Source organism: Panthera leo, chromosome D1 (assembly GCF_018350215.1).
Source record: "Panthera leo isolate Ple1 chromosome D1, P.leo_Ple1_pat1.1, whole genome shotgun sequence".
NCBI lineage: Eukaryota > Metazoa > Chordata > Mammalia > Carnivora > Felidae > Panthera > Panthera leo.
The window spans coordinates 23,853,458-23,870,026 of record NC_056688.1 but is presented as its reverse complement, the minus strand read 5'-3'; the positions used below and the strand labels follow the sequence as shown (position 1 = coordinate 23,870,026).

Sequence of the window (16,569 nt, the reverse complement as noted above, 5' to 3'; positions counted from 1 at the left end):
CATGAATGGGGGAGGGGCAGAGAGAGAGGGAGACACAGAATCGGAAGCAGGCTCCAGGCTCTGAGCCATCAGCCCAGAGCCCGACGCGGGGCTCGAACTCACAGACCACGAAATCGTGACCTGAGCTGAAGTCGGACGCTTAACCGACTGAGCCACCCAGGCGCCCCTGAATTTGTGATCATTTTAATACAGCAGCAGTAGGAAACACACTGATTGAGCCATCCCTGGTCACGTGACCCACATTTGCGTCTTTGGTCTTTATCTTCTTTTCGGCAGGCTATGAGCGGCCAACAAATCTAGGTTATAAGTGAACAAAACTGTTTGTTTTTAAACTTTCATTGTTCCTCTACCTTCTGTCCTTTTCAACCTTTTGTAGCCAAGTTATTTTACAGTCTAAGGCATTGATTCTCAGATCTGTCTATGCCCAGCATCACCTGAAAAGTTTTTCGAATAATGCACCTGCTCAGGCTGTTCCACGGATCTGCTGGATTGGGACCCCCACCCCACATCCACTCACTGAACTGTAGCACCTACCACACCAGTAAAACAATTCGTGAGAAAGTTAATGAAGTTACTCTTCCCCACCCCCCATCTTCATAATCCCCAAATATGGCACCACATTCAGTTGTAAACTCTGAAACTCTGCTACATCTAATGTGCTGATCACCTTATTTCTGGAGATTCTTTCTTGGCTTCCAGGTCCTCCTAATTTATCACTAATTGCCCATTTGTTTTCCTTCCTAACCTTAAAGATGAGTCCTCAGATCTGTGTATCTATGTTATCTATGTATGGATCTTTGTATCTATGTGTCTGGTTTTAGTGTTTCCATCATGAATTCCTGTCTCTCTTCTGTGGAGCTCAGCTGTCCTGAGCATCACTTCCTCCCTTGTGTGGACAACTTCTAAACTTGTACCTTCTTCTCTGACCTCTCTTCCAGCCCCAGTATCGCTTTCCCAACTGGCTGCTAGACCATTCTCTGTAATAGCTACCATTTGTTAGATGTTTTTAGTCTTCACGACAGTCCCCCAAGATCTTAGTCCTGTATTCACAGATGAGGAATCTTAGGCTCGCAGAGGTTATGCAACCAGCCAGGAGTCATAGGTCCCTGTGAACCAGATTCAAAATGTACCCTCAATATTCAACAGAATCCTCAATTCTTCTTTTGGCAAGTTTTCAAAATCTGTTTACATAGGGAGCTTCCTTGGGGGGTTCTGCAGGCCCAAGTCCATTACCATGCTTCCGTTTCTTCTCAAGGCAAAGAGGGAATATATTTAAGTGTGTACATTTCAAGCGTGAGCTGTTCAAGAGAAGACACCAGCTTTTCTCAGGGTGAGGCATTCCTTATTTTTCCACTTGTTTAAAACTTACCCTTCCTTCAGTGCTCAACTGAAATGCCTCTGTGCACATGAGGTCTCCTAGACCCAGCTCACACAGAAGAAATTGCCTTTCCTTTGAACTAGGGGTTTTCAGGACAGTGACTATATAGTAAACATTTCTGTCCACACCCCTCCTAGCCCTGTGTATCTGGCAACATGCTTCTAGGGCTTTGCCAAAGAAGACTTGAATGATGAGACACTATTGGGAATATTTTGCTCTGCCATCCGGAAACTGGTTTTTCTGAACAGGACACATATCTTTGAACTTTCTCCTACCTCTGAGTAAGTTCTCTGCCCTCATGGGGCAGGAACCCTCTCTCTAAATTAGGCTGGTCTTGGAAATTCCCTTTATTTGGAAGGATGAATTCTTCTTCCCTAAGAGGCCTCTAAGTTCAAGTTCTGCTTTATCACTTTTTCTACCAAGGAGTCTAAGTGCTCTGTGCAGATGAAACTCCTAATATCCAGCCCTAGCACCCTAGAATTCCAATGATAAATCTACAGATGGTGGCTCCCCACCTCCACCCTCTTCCGTGTAATGTGAGATGTGGAAAGAGAGAAATCAGCCCATCTCGACACCAACTGGTAGAGGCATCCTCAGCAGGACCTCAGAGAAGGATAGGTCTTCCTACATGGAGGAGGAAAGTGTAAGCTTCCTTTGTAATGCATCAAGCAAGAGTAGAGACTTACAGGTAGAAATAATGAGTGACAGGAGAAAGGCGGCCACAGTGGGGAGACCACCCTGGTCGAGCTGGAGCATTTAAGGGACATGACATTATCTCAGTAAATGGCTTCAGATTCCAAAGGATCTTAAACACCAGCCAATGGAGATTAGCCTTGACGTTAGGGGCACTGGGTATCCTTGTATATTTTAAAGCTGGAAAGTGATCTAATGCTTAGGTTTCCATAAATAAATAACCAAAAGGAAGAAGGGAAGAGTGGCCAAATGTCTTAAATTCCTCTTGGGCCTATTGCCTGATTTATCTTGGACCCCAAACACACAGACATGTGCAGATTTTCTTGGATTATTTATTTTGGTTTTAACGTACACAGTGGAGAACTCGATGTGAGCTTGGCTGGATGCTTCAGAGAAAAGGGCTGTGTTGTGTATGCATCTGTTGTTGCAACTGGTGCAGGCCATCTGTGGGTGGTTCCTGCCATTCTTAGCAGCCCTCCTTCTCTCTTGGAGAATGAAGGCTCCTACACTGAGTCATTTGGTGGCCGCTGAATTTTATTTTAGGAATGTGTCCTAAATACTGCAGGCTGCCCACTCACTATGCCGAAGAGAATGCCCTTTGAGAAGAGGATTCCTATTTGTCTAACAACAGCTTGCTGCTGGGGTGATCTCTCTCTTTTGTCACAGGCTGAATGGGGAAATGCTCAGCCTTTGATCTCCAAGGCTGAGAGCGTCCAGGGAGGAAGCTGAGCAGCCCGCTATGGTTTGAGTCTGAAACACATCTTTATGTTGCTTCACACGACGTTGCCTGTGGATCACTATCTCGGTGTTCTAGAAGAATTGGAATCATAAAGTTTAAGAACTGGAGGGGACCCCAGAGTCCAGCTGCCTACAGATCACCTGAATGTCCTTTACAATAGTTCCAATTAGGGGTCATTCTGCTGCATCTTGCTGGCTTCTTGTGCCAGAAGACTCACTACCTTGAAAAGATTTCTAATCCAGGGTAGCCAGTAGCCTCATACAATACCCTGTTTATGTAAGCCTTTCTAGAGAGATTGAGTTAGATGTTTTAAAAGCTCACCAAAAATCATACCTGCAGAGCCTACAAATTCATATCGAGGAATGTGGCTAAGGAACTAAATGAATGAATGAATCAAAATGTAATATTCCTTTCCATGGCCAGTAGTCAGGAGATAAAGTGAATTAAAAACCGTGTTGTAGAATAATAAGTGTTAATATGAAGAGGCAGTAGTAGCTGTCATTTTAAGCACTTGTCCTACGTCTTTTCTGAGAGCTTTCCATGTACTATTTTATTTATTATTCATTCATCATGTGTCATGATATGTGTGTGTGTGTGTGTGTGTGTGTGTGTGTGTGTGTGTGTGTTGAAGGCTGGGAGGGTCAGGGATTCTGTGAACACTTTAGAGTTTTTTGAGGATGAGCTAATGGTGTCTTCCATCTTCTGTCTCCTACACTGGCTTCTGAATTGCTATCCCCGCCCCAGCCGTCTGCTTTCCTGAGGCTCCACGAAACATTTCCCCACTTTGCCTATCCTATGGTTGGTTGGGGTCAGTCGCTTTTTCACTTCCATCAAGACAAGGCAGGCTCCCTGAGGAGGTAGGCTTTTTAGGAAGACTTAAAGGGGGTGAGGGACTATCATTAGGTAAAGCCCTGAAGAAAGGTCCTGAATGATGGATCTTCTAAATGCATATTAATGCTTAATTGTTTCTGACGTTCTTTGGAGAGCCTGAGCCTCTCCTAATTTTCTTGATCTCTCAACCCTGAGGAAGAGCTATACTATCTGTCACACTGGACCAGGAACTTGACTTCCTGCATGGCAGTTCTAGAACGATTCCACTGTCTTCCTAGCTATGAGCATAGGATGTGACAGTCCTGGACCTTAGTGAATATCACAGTGGTTACAAGAGTCTCTGGGTCCCTCCCCCTGGGCTCTCGATCTCACTGAGATCCTTCTGTGGGGGGGCCCAGATGCATCCAGAGTTTTTCTCATGCTGTGTTTGAAACTTGACCATTTTTTTAATGATAAAGAATAATTTCAATAATGTAGAGTTGGTTTCTTATTAAATCAAAGGAGAAAGATTATCAAGCGTGGTAGGTATTGTACTTTAAGTTGATTACAAAAAGCTTTATTGAGGGTTAACCACTAGGCAATGGATAGAAAATCAATTACACGGTAGTTAAACATCCAATAATATGTGTTCTAATGAACAATTCATATTTAACACCTCTTATGAAATAATGAGCTGTGTTGGAGTTTTGGGGTAGCCAAGCAGCAGTTGGGATATGAGAGTAAAATCTTGAGGAGGCTGACACCATGTTTTATCAAGTAGCATCTCACGGCATCATGGTTATGTGAGGGCTGGTTCACTTCCCATTCCGGTATCATGCCTCCTGACAGCTGACATGACCACACAGCTTCTAAGAGTCACCAGTCTAGACTGAGACCCAAGACTGCACTGACGTCAGATTGGTATGAAAGAGCAAGTCGTTAAGTCACTAAGATGATGCTGTGCATCATGAAATTAACATTTCCAGATTTCCTTAGGTAATGTGGACAGCCAGAGGGTCCTTTTCTCATCCTATCCCAGTCTATAGAGACCCATCTCTTCACCGTCTGCCATATTGTCTCCCACGTGATACATGAGAGCCTGACTCAGGACTCTTTATATTTAAATGGTATTTGCATGTAGTGTGTTCATGAATAACTCAATTCAGTTGCTATTCATGCTTTTCCTTTTTCACCACACCGCCCAATCAAATGTGATTTCAAGATAGGAAGGGGCCATCCAGTCTCAAAACCTGCCAAGCCACCCACATTTCTGGCTTCACTGAAGGTTGTTCTGTAATTCCCTGTGTCTCCTTCTGCTCCGGGTTCTATAATATGAAGCTAGTATTTTCAAAGGAGTTCACAGTTTGTGCCTCCAGAATCAGACCATGGTAGAGTCCTTCAGTTTAGCCAATTCACAGATATTTTGCAGAGTTACAGGAGAGGTGAAGGAGAAAGCAAAGAGTGGAAGACAAGAAGAAAATAGCAGCGTTCAGGTGGCAATTGGAAATGAGAACCGGTGAAGCGGAGAGAATACAAAGCGGCTATTTCATGGGTAGAAGATCGCGATGGGGAAGGTTCACTCATGAGTAGGAGAAGCTGAGTGAGGAAAGGACAATAGGAGGGAGTAAGCTATTGGCTCAGAAAACACTGGCTTTGGCTGGCATTGTGAAGATCATAAAACCAACCTGAGGTAAGTAGGATAGTTAGCATTTGGGAGCTTAGGCTCTAGAGCCTGGCAGACTAGATTTCTGGTCCTTTCTGCCACTTGCTAGCTATGTGGTTGGGAATTTATTTAACCCCTCTGGGCCCAGCTATGCAAAATCTACGTGCTGACACCCAAGTACCTAGTATAAGGTCTGTCGTATCCTTGTCATGAATAAATATTGGACAATGTGTGTGTAATCGTATCTACCCTATATGGGCATTTTTGTGTTGCAAAAAGCCAGGTAGGACATTTCATGTATTGCCTGGTACATATAATATAATTATGAGCACACTTATTACTGCACTTATTTTTAAAATATGCAAGCATTTGATTTTCTGTAGCCATTTGATCTTACTACGTAAACGATGTCCCTCCTGTTGCTACCACGCTGGGAACTGCTGTGAATGCTGGGGCATATTTTGTGAGCTCCCATCATAGTGGCTGGCATTAAACATGCTCCCAAGATAGGTTAAATAAGTGAGTCGCTTGTGAAATTTTAAAGTGGGAGCTCACCTTACTGAACATCTAGTCTAGCCTGTAGATTTTATAGGCACAGCCTATAAATCCTTTTGGGACCAAGTAGAAATCGCTGTAGCAGCATGGCATTTTGTTAACGAGGATGCTGTGGCCCAGGGAGGCTAGGTGGTTTGGGCTGGGCAACCCAGTGTGTGATGACTAAACCAGAAGTATAACCCAGGTCACGCAGTTCTCAGGGTGGTAGCAACCAAGCCTTCCCTTCCAGGGACAAGGGTGGCTAGCCAGTTGTAGAGCCTGGGGGCCACCGTGGAAGATGTGACTTTCTCATTTTGCAGTCTCCAGGGGCTTCAGTGTCTTTTCGGAGGAAGAGCTACAACCTGAGGCCTGGAATCTGAGGTCGGGGTCGTCACAAGGGGGTTGAGCCCAAATTCTAGGGCTGTGGGTTCTGAGGTAGAATTCTTGATGGTTCCAAGTAGGATTCCGGACTCCACCTGAATTTCTCAAACACCAGCCCGGGATTTGAGAGCTGGAGAGGACTTGATGTATCAGCAGTCATGATAGGTTGTGGGAAAGGCATGTGAAAAGTGATGGGAATGAGATGAAGGAGGTGTTGAGGAGCAAGAATTCCCATCCCCTTGAAGGTCCTTGTAGCTGGATTAGGAATCAGATTGACACGAGACAGAATAACAGGAGAAAACCAAATTTTACAGGTGTGTATAATGGGACATCCACATAGACAAGGAAATTCCAAAGACCATCAGGCAGCATGGAGTATATATGTCATCCTGAAACTAAGTGGAAGGGGTAAGAGTCTGGGAGTCCAGAGGAAAGGAGTGTACTTCATGGGACCATAAGAGGAACAGATGTTTGGTAATTAGATGTTTGCCCTGCCATACAGATGGGCCACTCCGAGAAAAACTGATCTGTTAATAACCCTTATTCTGGGGAAGACCCCCAATTTGGATTCTTCTGTGTGGTTAAGGGTGGGAGAAAAGTTTCTCTTCAGCCCTCAGGGACTCAATTGCCTTCAGCTCAAAATAATCCACATGCTAACGTGGCACTTTCTGGGTTGGGGGGCTTTCCTGAACACCATCAGAATCAGGGCATTTGTTGGGGGGGGGAGTGGAAGTTCTGCTCCTTAGGCCATCCTTACTGTTTATGGCTGGTGTGCTGGTTAATCCGAGGGGATTTGCATAGATGCAGGGACCAGGGAAGAGAAGATTTGGGGACCCTGGGGGACAGCAGAGCAAGAAGTGGGAAGGGTGTGTGAGGGCCTGCATCCAAGAAGCTTCCAGTCTCATGGCCCTTTCCATCCTGGTTTGCTATAACCCCTTTCCCTTGGGGCTTGAATCCAGGGAACTCTTAGGGAAAGACCTGACACATGACAAGTACTCAATAGGTATTTGATGAATGAATGAATGAATCCATGAATGAAAAGAATTTTAGAGCTAAAAGGGACTGTAATGGGCCTCAAGTGATGGCTATAACCAACACCATTCAATTATTAATTCCACTAAAGCAACTCTCAAAGCACTAACAGAAGCTTGAAAACGGAGAATTTATAATCACCAACATGCTTGCTGTCACAGTCATGATGGTGGCCTGCTTGGGACCTGTCCCCCTCTTCTGCAGCTGCCTCAGGGAGATGAGAAGGCTTCCGTGTAGGAGCCCAGTGCAGCAGGGGGAACATCTGTGGTGAGTCTAATGAGGCTATTAGGGTGGAGGTAGGTTAGCAGCTTCCCCTGAAGGCACCAGGGGAGACCTGAGATCTGTTTCCCCACCACCTGGGGGAACATATCTAAAGACTGGCTAAATTGCAGGTGCAGACTGAAAAGATACTGAACAGCCCCAGGCCACATTCTTCTAGGGACCTTGTGGAGACGTGGTGGGGGCGGTTTGGGGGGCGGGGCGCGGGGAATGACTTCTTTCAAAAGGCCTGGATGGGCTGGCTGGAAGGAGGGTGAAGAAAGGAGCAGAAATGGTTCTGCGGACCCTCCAGGGAGCGAGCGGAGGTATTCTCCCGCCGCCCCCGACACAGCCCGTCATGTCGCACTTGGGGGCTGAATGTCGCTGATAGGTAGCAGAGTAGCTGCTGACGCCAGGGAAGTCTGAGTGGTGGGTCTTGTCGTTACAGAAATCACACCGGACAGCAGCGAGGTAGGGGTGGGGACGGCAGAGAACAGGGCCCTGAGAATCTTCGAACGTGTCAAAGCAGTTTTGTCACCGTGAAGGCAAACCCAAAGTGAAGCGTAATGGAGAACTCGAGGCAGATAGAGTCTGTCAGTGAGATTTAATTTGTTTCAGAACTGAGAGAGTTGCGAGAGCCCCCGTTCTTGATTGGAGTGGACAGCGGAGAGGTGGGAGCGCACAGGGCTGGAGCTACTCGTTCCAGATAGGACTCCGGTAAACCAATCAGATAAATCTCTTCATTAGGGTCTTGAGTAAAAGGCAAGTGGAAAGAGGGCAGAGCGCAGCCTGTAGATTAAATTTGGTCAGAGCCAATATCTGACAATCCCTCATGCTGTTATCCAAATGAAAGCTAATGCAACTATGAATTAGCAGCCCCAGGAGCAATGGAGGAGGGAATTCAGTTCTCTCCAACTCTGCTCCAGTCTAGACTGAAGGAGGAACCACGGGAGGCTGGCGTCGCTCGCTCCAGGCATGCAGGTGTTGACTGGGGGGTGGTGGGGCACAAGGTGCCCCACTTGGGCTTCCCCACTCAAGTCTCAGAGTGTGGGCCTCAGTCATGTCTTAGGTCTGCTCAGCCAGCTCCGAGAAGGCCCAGGGTGAGCCCTACGTCTTCCAGACGGTTTCAGCTGCAAAGGAGCCTCATCCCCTCTGAGGAAATTTCACCTTGCCTTCCTCCTGCCAGCCTTGAGCATGACTCTTTTCTTCACAGTGAGCCCTGGACAGAGTTCCCCGGCTGGCCCTTGATATTTCTAAATCCAGAAGTCCCCCAGGTGGTAGCTACGCTTGTCGTGAGCCCAGTCTGACATAGAGGATTGTCCAGTCATTATGTCGCCCACCTGAAACGAATGTAGCATTGCACGTCAGCTGTACTCCATCACAACGACAAAACATAAGGAGTCCCCACCTAGCCTGAATCCAGTGATAGTGTATCACTCTCCCCTGCCAAACCTTCAGAGCAACCATTTCCCCTTTGTTTTCAACAGAACAGAATTTTAATGAAACTAAGAGCACATAGGGGACCATGGATGGCCTTCCTTCCACTTATGGAGATTGATCTTTAATGCTTCCCTTGGAGGAAATGCCTGCCCTTGACCCCTCACATCTGTCATTCTGGTCCCACTGACCCTGCAGTCGTGCCCTTTGCCCTGCCTTCCAACCCACATGGCACTTAACCTCAGATATGTATTCGATATTAATGCATTATTGTTCATTTATCTTTCGGTCTGTTGATTTAATCTCGTCCTGGGCTTATCCTTCACCCGTGTGCCATGGTATCGTGTAAATATGCTCTTACGTTCCTAATAGGCAAAGTCGGCCATGTCTAGGTAATTCTTCGGTTTGCACAATGCAATCTACAAAGGGGCCTTCTTTTGATGATGTTGGCGATAATGATATCAGATTGTATGGAGAAGGGCAGAGAAAAGCCGCGATTAGTTCCAAGAGGGAGGCGTTGAGTGGTAGAGACAGAATCTCCTCCAGCCCTCCCTGGGACGGGGTCTCGCTGTCAGCTAGCGGGTAAGAGGAGAGAAGGAATGAAGATGAATGTTTTACCGCTGTGGCTGCCCAAGGCCCGAAGCCATCTCAAAAGCCAACCCCCGAGACCCCCAAGGGAAAGGGCCAGTGGTGCAGCACTGGGGCCTATGGCCCTGATGGGAACATTTATCAGAAATCTGTGCAAATGAGAGCAGGGAAGCAGAGCTTGTCCCAAGAGACGTTGTCTGCACCGGGTGGGGGGGGGGGGGTGGAGGGGGGATATCTTAGAATAAAATCCTTTAATGTTTCTCTCCACAGCAATATAGTCTCCTTAATATGACAAATCGGAGCTCCTGCCGTACTTTACTGCCTGCATGTTAATGAGCCGAGCCCGTGTAACAGAGCCATTTGGTGGAGGGAGTTTACAAACAACTTGGTTTTGAGATACTCAGAGAGAGAGGGAGAGAAGGAAGATGAGGTTGCATTGAGAGCCGTAGGTCTGAAGGAGGAGGCTGCCTCCCTACAAGCCTTGGGACTCAAGGAGAGCCCCCTGGAAGAGTCTTTGCTCTCGGAGTGGCCACGCAAAGAGAGCCGGGGGAGACCTCTAAGACTCTGAGATTGCATTTCACTGAAGGACCCGATTCATTAAAATGATGTACAAAACACTCTCCAGGGGGCGCCCAGGTGGCTTAGTGGGTTGAGCGTCCAAATTCGGCTCAGGTCATGATCTGGCGGTCTGTGGGTTCGAGCCCCGTATCGGGCTCTGTGCCGACAGCTCGGAGCCTGGAGCCTGCCTCGGATTCTGTGTCACCCTCTCTCTGCCCCTTCCCCACTCATGCTCTGTCTCTCTCTCTGTCAAAAATAAATAAACATTAAAAAAAAAAAAACACTCTCCAGCACGTGCCACAAGATTCCCAGGGTGAATGCAGGTCACTGTCCCCATCTGGCTGCCACTCTGTGGTGCTTGAGTGGCCCTCTCCAGCTGGAAGAGCAAGGGAGAGGATGGGACCTAGGCTTTCACAGAATGGCTCAGCCTGTTTTCTGAATCCAGGGCTAGGGTAATGTCCAGATTCCTTATTACCAGGCTCGTGAGGTCACTTTTTTATCTCGACAGGGTGAAACAGTGGCCAGTGTGAGTGAGCCCTTTAGAACACCAGAGATCTTGTCATAATGACGATGATGATGGTGACGGTGATGATGATGATGGTGACAATGTCACATAACATGTACTCCGTGCTTACCAGGTGCCAGACCCGGCACTAGGGGTTTTAGATGCATGTATCATTTAACCCTTACTCAACTAAGTGCTTGATAATACTGTCATTCCATTTTTATGATGAGTAAAGTAAGGCTCGAAGAGTTCAGTATCTTGGCCACAGTTATAAATCTCCTTAGTGATGTCGCATGCAGAAGTATCAATCATTGGAAGAACATGTGTGGAGCCTCCTTGAAGGATGTCGTATTACAGAATACTTGAACTAGAAGGAATCTGGACATGATCTGGCCCAACCTTTCTCACTATCCAGGTGGAAAAACCAGCAGCCTGGAAAACAGAAGTGACCTCTGCAAGGCTAGGCCACCAGAAAATGGCAAAGCTGGGGTTAAAGGCCAGATCTTCTGAATTCCAGTGCTTTGTTGCTCTCTGGCACCCTCATTGTCTTTCAGTTTGGAGAGCTGCAGGATTTTAATTTTTAGGTAATGTGTTGAGGCTGGTGGTGAATTAAGCGCACGTTGGAACTAAAACATCTAAGAATTGGGAAAGAGCCGAGGGGAAAGCTGGTGTCCATTGAGCAGCTATAGTTGCACTGAGAAAGAGACCTGGGACACCTGCCATCTTGCTCTAGGGACGCATCACCTGAGATGGGAGCAGCCCCCTCAGGGAAGGCTGCGAGGGTGGGAGGTGTCTGGGTCTGGTCCTGGGATCCTTGTTCATCGAGGCTGGTACCTGAATACTCAAAGAGGATGAATTCCAGACAACAGGGAAATGACCAGAGATGGGCCTTCTCTCCCATCCACCTGAGTGTGCCCAGCCCCTCATCTGGGCTGGAGGGATGTAAATGTCAATTTATGTACCTTGTGGGGCTGGCTGCCTAAGAATCACCTGGAGAGTCATTGATAGACCGATTCCCAAGCCCTACTCCCAGAACTTCTGATTCAGAAAGTCTAGGTTACTATTCACCTATATTTTTTACATTGCCTCCAGGTGATTCTGATTATCAGCCAGAGTTGGAGCCACTACTGAAGGCTCTGATGTCATCGGGCAAACACAGAAGCAGGTGGAAAGATCAGCGAACGAGGATAGCCAGTTAAATGAAAAAAAAAAAAAAAAATGAAAAAAAAAAAAAACGGTGATAGAGGGCTTCTGGGAGGTTTTTTGTTTTGTCTTTTGCTATAACCCCTGGGCTCCTGCCAGTGATGATGCTGAGGGTGATTCCAATGTTGAGGGACAAGAGAAAATGGACTTCTGGGTAAGATCCATTATCTTAATGCAGATGAAATTTTCAATAATTACAACTTCTTGTCAAACATGCAGGCTCAATTGAAATAAAGTCGTGAATGGTGCCAGGATTATCTAGATCAATTCTCCTGTATGTGTTATCCCTGGTAGTCGAGAGATAAAGCACCCATCATGCTAGGTAATTATGTGGATAAGTGTGGCAATTCCACAGTAACCCAGCCATAAGTGAATTCAGTGGGAACAATTCAGGCTGATGTAGCTGGAGGAGAGGAGGGGACCAGAGCAAAGTCCAGATAGCATTGTGACAATCATGGCCTCATTTGTGCTGTCAGCAATAAAGCACTATATCACTGCCTGTAGGAGGTAGGCACAAGGGTAAGTTAGAAGAATTCTAGACCATCCCTCAGTTTTCCAGCTGGCAGATTCCCGAAGTGCAGCACTTATGAGCCACGTGACCGGAAGAACATGGCAAACTCAATATTAAGAACATGGCCTTAGCACGTAAGATCAGTGTGTGGCTCCTCTTGGTAAAGCAGAGAATGAACACGCACATGTGTGAGCGCACACACACACACACACAGTCCATCAAAACGGGGAGAAGTTACTTCTCAATGTTGTAAATTTAAATGAAGTCCGGAGTAGTGAAGGCCATTTGTAAGGTCTGCTGAGCTAATGGATTCATAATGACTTTTCAAGCTTCGCTCTGGTAAGAAATACTGTTCATTTTTTAATTGCATATAATTATACTTTTTCATAATCTAGGGCAGCATAGCAAAAGTAAATCTACTGGCTTAATTATAAATCTTTTTATTATCTGGAACCCTGCTGAAATAAAAGGAAAGAAACAACTATTGTGTTTTTTTTTTTAATCTAGTAAAAAGGATTAAAAAAAAAAAAAACCTCAATGTTAAATGAGTTACGATGTTTTTGATGGGAGAACACTGGTTTGTTTCATGTTTGATATTCCTTTGTTGGGGGTGGGGGGAAGGCTGTTTGTGGAAGTGCCCGGACATTCTGACCTGCCTGTGGTCCAAACTGCCTCCTGTCCTAAGGGAGTGAGCATTTGCTGGTCTGTTCAATAATCTGAGAGAGTCCTTTTTTTATCCCTAGAGGTGGAGTCTGGGAAGAGCTTCAAGCTTGAAGGTGCAGCAGGTTAGGGGGGGAAGGGGTTGTGTTCCGGGAAGAGGTGAGAAGTCTGAGGAGCTGAAGCTCCCAGGATCATACTCGGATTATTCTTTCCACTGGGTTTCTCCTCCTGATCTTCCCAAGACTCTCCTGTGACCCTGTGGCTCGCTCAGAATGACCCTGGGGAGAAAGATGCACTTCTGAAGGACACGGGATGATAACCTGGCCAGGAAGATGCATTGCTTTCATGGAGATGAGATTGGCTGTACCTTTTCGTTCCTTGTAGAGTAGAAATGCTGGACCAATCACGTGTAAGGGAGCAGCACCATTCCGGAGGCATGAGCAGGTTCGGGCCGACGTAACTGTGTCTGAGGCCAGGAGAGCAGGCTCACGAAAACACGGCCAGTTCTCCATATTCAGCTCTCCACTGTCACCCCACAAGTCAGAGAGGGTCGGAGGCACCTGCTTCCAGGTGGGCAGCAGAGGGCCTGTTAGCGCCGGAGCCTGGGGGAGGCGGGGAGCCCCTGGGCGGCACCAGCCGAGCCCTCGCCGAACCGTCCTGAAGACCTGGCTTCTCCCTGACCCAGAATTCCACGATCCCTTGAAAAGGCATCAATGCTGGATGCCCCCTGTTTAAGCGAATCAGGTACTCAGTCATTGCTGGGGAGGCAGGGAACCCAGAGAGAAAAACTAATTAAGCTCTTAAAGGCTTGGTAGCCCATATGGGCCTGATGGACATGGATGGGGTTGCAGCCCCGTCTCAGAAGAGGGGGACATTATCCTGAAAGGCGACGGCGGTTCGCCGTGAACATCTCTAAATCCCTCTGAGTTACTTTTTACCACTCTGGCCCCAATTCCGACCCCACGCGCACGCCCCCGTGGCACCTCAAGTGTGGGACACGCTATACATTCTGTGCTTCGAATGGCAACCGCCTCTGGTGGCGCGTGCAACCTGTGCCTGGCGCTGGCTGAGAGCCGCTTCTCTCCCTGCAGCCCCTGCTCCGGCAGCCATGTCTTCACCCCCGAAGTAGGGGTTCCCTTCTCCTGGTACTTACTCTGGGCTCCAGATTGCTGTTGTCAGGCCGGTGCTGCCAAAAAGTGGCCCCGAATTTGAACCCCTCTCTCCAGAAAGAAGCAGAATCTCACATCTCCCGTGGAGAACTCCCTTTCATGCCCTCTGATGCCTGCAATCAGGGAGGGGTTCCTGGAAGAGGTGAACTTGACAGTACAAGAGTGGTCGTGAGCAGTGAAAGGACAATTGTGTCCAGAAAGTTGCTTTAGTAACGCATTTAAAGTAAGAACCCCCCCCCCCCCGCCTCCCCGCAAGGGTGATGAGTTTGGCTAGCCAACCTGAATCCCACTAGGGATCATCCAGACCCATTTCCTAAGTATATGATGCTTTCCATCAGCCGGTCAGTGAATCCCAGGGAGTATGCTTTACTCCTCTGGACTCTCCTCAGAGCAGATAAGATACATGCCAGTTTAGACTCCTGGCACCACCACTTAAGAGCTATGTGGACTTTGACTTCATCTTTCTTAATCTCTATATGCTCATCCATAAAATGGGTATAATACTAGCGGGCCCGCGGAGTCCTAAGAATTAGAGAAAAGTCAAGGACCTAGTGAAGTCAGAGGCCTGCTACCTACTCAGTGCTCAACGGGTGTTTTTTGTTGTTGTTGTTGTTGTTGTTTTTTTTTTTTTTTTTTTTTTTTTGCTGTCTCTGTTGTGGCTATTACATTCCTAGATTCAGAAAGCTGGGTACACGTTCCTGTTTTTCTCGTTGCTGGCAGCTTGCCCTTGGTTGAGTGGCATAGTTTTTCAAAGCTTTAGCTTGGGCGTCTGTGAAGTGCAGCTAATGACTTCTGCCTTAACCAGGTAGTGAGAGGTTTCGCAACAACCAGTAAAAATAAAAGCCTAGCACAGTGATTTAAACAAGCAGGAAGTAACACCCCCTCACTTACCGAGCCTTCCAGGATATGCTGTCGCAGTTGGTTTGGCAGCTTGACTGTGTCAGGACGAGCATCTTTGGGGCTCTCTGGGCCCTTTTGTACCAGCTTTTCCCTTCGTGGTCCTTGACTTTTCTAATTCTTAGAAATGCCTTGCTCTAGGCACATAGAAGGGGGAAGAGGAAGGGACAGAAGATCAGCCTCTCTGTGTCAGAAAGAGGAAAAGCTTTCCCAGAGCCCACCCGGTAAACGTACACTCACATCTCCTTGACTGCGACTGGATGAGGGTCAGGCCAGTCAGCCAGTGGTGTTCGTCCCACATCCACCGATGGGGCTGCTGTGAGAACAGACAGACGAGTGTATGTTAAAGCATTTTGTAAGAGCGTCACAAAAGTAAGTTACTCTCCTTACTCTAGCTCTTGTACAAACGAGAGGCCAGTCAACTGGGTAAGTGATAACTCTATTGTTCAGGCCTTTTAACCCCCACCGAGATGAATGGAAGACATTCTGGAGGCCATGGTTGTTTTAGTACAGGCTCCTAGGTCATAGCCTCTTTCTGACCAAGCTGCGGGTTACCCGTTTCATTTTGCTAGTGGGATGAGGCTTGAATTGGGCTTGGTGACTTCAATTGTCTCTGCTTGATGTAAGTGGAAGGCTATGTTTCTAGGTAAATATGGTGAATTTCTAGTGCCCAGCAGGAGGTATTCCTGAAAGGCTCATTCACCAGTGATGGGGTGATGTTACATTAATCATAGGTAGTCTTCTTAATGTGTGCCCTCCTATTCTTGTACCCTCATGACATCCTTAATAAGCATCTGCTATCTTTAACAGCTTTATTGAGGCATAATTTACATACCATAAAATTCGCTAAGTGTACAATCGAATGATTTTTAGTAAACTGACACAGTTGTGCGACCGTTATTACGATCCAGTTTTAGAACAGTTCAGTCTCCCCTGAACAATCCTTCCTGCCCGTTTGCAGGCCATCTCTACAACCCCACCCGCTCTCACCGTGCTCCAGGCAATTACTAAGCTACTTTCTGTCTCTAGATTGCCTTTTCTGGACATTTCCCACCAACAGGATTGTACGATATGTAGCCTTCTGTGTCTGGCTTCTTTCACTTAGCATGTTGTTGAAGTTCACCCACATCGTAGCTATCAGTAGTTGGTCCATTTTTGTACGGATGAACAGTTGATGATGAACATTTTAGTTCCTTCCACTTTTTGCTCCTTATGACTTTTTGCTCCTTATGAAGATGCTGCTGTGAACATTCATATATATGTCTTTTGTGGACACATATTTCCTTTCTCTTGGATAGAGATCTAGGAAATGAGTTGCTGTGTCATGTAACTTTATGTTTAACATTTTAAGAACCTGTCCAACTATTTTCCACCTTTTACCAGATTGTTACATTTGTTACTGTCGATGAACCTTCGCGGACACGTCATCACCCAAAGTCCATAGTCTACATTACAGGGTTCGCTCCTGGTGTTATACACTCTGCGGGTCTCGACAAATGTATGATGACATGGATCCACCATGACAGTATTGTAGAGTAGTTTCACTGCTCTAA

At 46.9% G+C, this 16,569-nt stretch overlaps 1 protein-coding gene and 1 long non-coding RNA gene across 3 annotated transcripts in view; both read left to right on the top strand.

The window, feature by feature from the left end:
- KIRREL3 (kirre like nephrin family adhesion molecule 3) overlaps positions 1-16,569 on the top strand; it is a 547,667-nt gene that overhangs the window by 46,892 nt on the left and 484,206 nt on the right. The gene's annotated exons all lie outside the window — the stretch shown is intronic.
- LOC122200680 overlaps positions 12,140-16,569 on the top strand; it is a 34,206-nt gene continuing 29,776 nt past the window's right edge. The window contains exons 1-2 of the long non-coding RNA XR_006193893.1: positions 12,140-12,629; positions 13,335-13,520. This is a non-coding gene — a long non-coding RNA (uncharacterized LOC122200680). The remainder of the gene's footprint in view (positions 12,630-13,334; positions 13,521-16,569) is intronic.